Consider the following 3,927-nt stretch of genomic DNA (forward strand, 5'->3'; position numbering starts at 1 on the left):
CATTTTGTTTTGTTTTGTTTTTAGATTCCACATGTAAGTGAAACATACAGTATTTGTCTTTCTTTGTCTGATTTATTTCACTTAGCATAATACCCTCTAGGTCCATCCATGTTGTTGCAAATGGCAAGATTGCATCCTTTTTATGGTTGGGTTACATTCCATTGTGTGTGGAATATTATGTGTGGAATATAACATGGAATATTGCCATATCTTCCTTTTTTAAAAAAAGATTTTTTTTTTTTGGGGGAGAGAGAGAGAGAGCATGAGCAGGAGAGGAGCAAAGGGAGAGGGATAAGCAGACTCCCCTCTGAGCTGGGAGTCTGACGTGGGGCTCCATTCCAGGACCCTGGAATCATGACCTGAGCTGAAGGCAGATGTTTAACCAACTGAGACATCCAGGCTCCCTTGTCATATCTTTTTTACCCATTCACTTATTGACAGACACTTCGGTTGTTTCCAGATCTTCGTTATTGTAAATAATGCTCCAATAAACATGGGGGGTGCATACATCTTTTTGAATTAGTGTTTTTATTTTTTTTTATTTTTTTTTTAAGATTTTATTTATTTATTTGATAGAGAGAGAGCACAAGTAGAGAGAGAGGCAGGCAGAGAGAGAGAGAGAGAGGGAAGCAGGCTCCCTGCTGAGCAGAGAGCCCGATGCGGGCCTCGATCCCAGGACCCTGAGATCATGACCTGAGCCGAAGGCAGCGGCTTAACCCACTGAGCCACCCAGGCGCCCTTGAATTAGTGTTTTTGTTTTTGTTTGGGTAAATACCCAGTAGTAGAATTATTATGTTGTATAGTACTTCTTTCTTTATTTCTTTTTTAAATTTTAAATAAATTTTGTTGCACAAAGTTCATCACATACTTGGATATTTCTCTACACCCCCCCCCACTTTGTACACAATTCTTGCTATCCACAGAATGGCTGCTTCTGAGCTTCTCATATGGTGATGGCAAGCACTAAAATCCTGATTTTAACAGTACAGTAGTAAAAATGCCTCAGTGATTTAAGTTGAAAGCAGTACATTGTCCTTGTACTCAGTTATCAGGAACATATAAATATCATTTTATTCAAAAGTACAGAATAAATTATCTGCAGGCATGGACAATGACAGCAGTAAACCATTATATGTTGTCAACTGTAACTGACGGTTACAGTGATTTCCTTAAACATCAGCCAGCCTTTTCTTCAGTCATTTCCTTCAACAGGCTTCTCCAAAATTATTATTGAGGAGCTCTGCCATGAGCTTCCTCTCATAGTTCATTAGTAATGGTTCAGCACTATTCTAGGAATTAGAACATACCACTGCCAATAATACCTTCCATTCCACCCATTCTGACCATTCCAGAGTCCTTCTCTTCTTTGGAAACTCAAGACAACTTCTGCTTTAGTTAATAGAGAGGCCACTCCAGCAGCATCAAAGAAAGCAGTTCTTACGACCTTAGTTGGATCAACGATTCCTTTTTCCATTATTTTCATGAAATTTTCAAGCATAACATTATAACCAACTCCTGAGGAAGTTCACATAATTTTCTCAATTATGTGATCCTTCAACAGTTTGCATTCTTAGCAATTGTCACTGCAGGAATTTTCAGTGTTCATCTAATAATTTCTATACCAAGTTTTTGATCTCCACTAGCTGGAGTTATTGAGTCCAAGGCTGGAATGCACACTGAAGCAGGGAACAACTGCTTCCCAGAACAATGCCTTTCTTCAGTAGCAGCTCATGTGACATTGAGAGCATCTGTGACCCTCTTTCTTTTCGTTCACATCAATACCACTTGTCCCACCAACTTTCAGCTCAGCTACTCTGAGAGTTTGCCAGATGTTCATTCAGTTTTTCCTTTTCATATTCACTAGTTGTGACATCTAACTGCTCAATGATTTCTTGAATATGTTTTTCAATTTGAGCCTTGTCATCTTTTCAAGAGCATGGCATCATCTCTGGTCACAAAGATCTCTCCAAATTTTCCTAAGTCACGAAGCTGAACATCTGTAAGATTAGTCAATCCTTCTCTAAACACTGCACCACCAGTAGCAGTAGCCATGTCTTTAAGCTGGTTCTTTCTATTGTTGCCAGAACCTGGAGCTGTGACTGCTATAATCTGAAGACCTGTTTTTAGCCAATAGGCTAAATACAAAGCCAGTGTCCTTAAAGCTTCTTCATCAACATCTTTAGCAGTTTTGACTGAAGTCTTACACTGAGCATAGGTAATTTCAAGAGCAGGTAAGATGGATAGGACACTAGAAATTTTCTTTTCACTCAGGAGAACATAGGTATCTTGGAATTCACATTTCTGACCTTTTGATGTATTAATAAAGTATGGAGAAATATAACCTCAATCAAACATCATATCTTTAATAATTTCTAATTCATCATTTAGTGTCTTTCTATCCTTTACTGTGAAGATGTCCTTTCTTCCAGCCATTTTCATTGCTTCAGAAATGATGATGTCAATTTCTTTGTCTCCATTTGCAGAAATCATAGCAACCTGAGTAATTTCTTCAGGGATTGTCACAGTTTTAGACTACTTCTTGGGTTCAACAATTGTAGCATCAACAGCTACCATTTCCACAGGACAGCTCCTTTGTTAGTCTTCTTGAAGACTTCCTTGGCAATAGAGCATGTAGAGCACAGTAGCAGTAGTAGTGCCATCCCCAGCCTCTTCATTTGTATTATTGGCAAAATCTTGAACAAGTTTAATACCAATATTTTTATATTTATCTTTTAGATCAGTGAACTTAACTTAAAAATGGTCACACCATCTTTTGTTACTTTAAGACTTTCCCAATTCTGTTGAATAATCACTTTTCTTCCCTTTGGTTCCATAGTAATGGCTATAGCAGGCTAAAAGGCTAAAAGGTCTGCACTTTGATGCATCAAAGCTCAGATTTTGGCAAGAGCCCAAGTGAGACAAGGAACCAGTGCCCTGGACACTGGCCTAATTTGGCAAAAGACTATGGGTAATCAAAGCATTTCTATAGGGCAGCAGCAGGGTGTGCTGGTGGTGAGACAGGCAGTTGGAGGTGAGTAAGGCATAGAATGTATGGTATATATGGCCAGGATTATATGGTATTTCTATTTTTAATTATTTGAGGTATTCCCATAATGTTTTCCATAGTGGCTGAACCAATTTACATTCCCACCAGCAGTGCATGAGGATTCCTCTCTCTCCATATCCTCACCAACACTTGTTATTCCTTTTGGATACTAGTCATTCTGACAGGTGTAAGGTGATACCTCATTCTAGTTTTGATTTGCATTTCCCTAATGATTAGTGATGTAGAGCATCTTTTTATGTCCATTGGCCATCTATATGACTTCTTTGGACAAGTGTCCATTTAGGTCCTCTGTTCATTTTTAGTCAGATTATTTGTGTGTGGGTTTTTTTTTTTTTTTCCTTTTGATGTTGAGTTTGAAAAGTTCTTTATACATTTTGGATATTAACCCCTTATCAGATATATCACTTGCAAGTGTCTTTTCCCACTCTGTAAGTTGCTTTTTTGTTCCATTGATGGTTTTCTTTACTGTGCAGTACCTTTTTATTTTGGCATACTCCCAATAGTTTATTTTTGCCAGACAGAAACTCTTTACCCCCTAAATAGTAATTCCCTATTCCTTCCTCTCCCCAGCCCAAATAACCTCTATTATACTTCCTATCTCTGTAAATTCATCTATTCTAGTTATCTCATATAAGTGAAATATATTTTCACTTTTGTATCTGACTTTAAGGCTGAGTAATATTCCACTTATGTATATACCACATTGTTTGTTCATGATGGACATTTGAGTTTTTCCATCTTTTGACTAGTGTGCATAATGTTGATATAAACACTGGTACACAATTATCTGCTTGAGTTCTTGCCTTCAATTCTTTGGGGTATACACCTAGAAGTGGAATTGATGTACCACGTAGTTAATC

At 37.8% G+C, this 3,927-nt stretch overlaps 1 pseudogene; it reads right to left on the minus strand.

Moving 5' to 3' along the window:
• Nucleotides 1–1,296: 1,296 nt before the first annotated feature.
• Nucleotides 1,297–2,981, minus strand: LOC125087213 (60 kDa heat shock protein, mitochondrial-like; annotated as a pseudogene).
• Nucleotides 2,982–3,927: the final 946 nt, after the last annotated feature.

Source organism: Lutra lutra, chromosome 1, assembly GCF_902655055.1.
Source record: "Lutra lutra chromosome 1, mLutLut1.2, whole genome shotgun sequence".
In the NCBI taxonomy this organism is placed as follows: domain Eukaryota; kingdom Metazoa; phylum Chordata; class Mammalia; order Carnivora; family Mustelidae; genus Lutra; species Lutra lutra.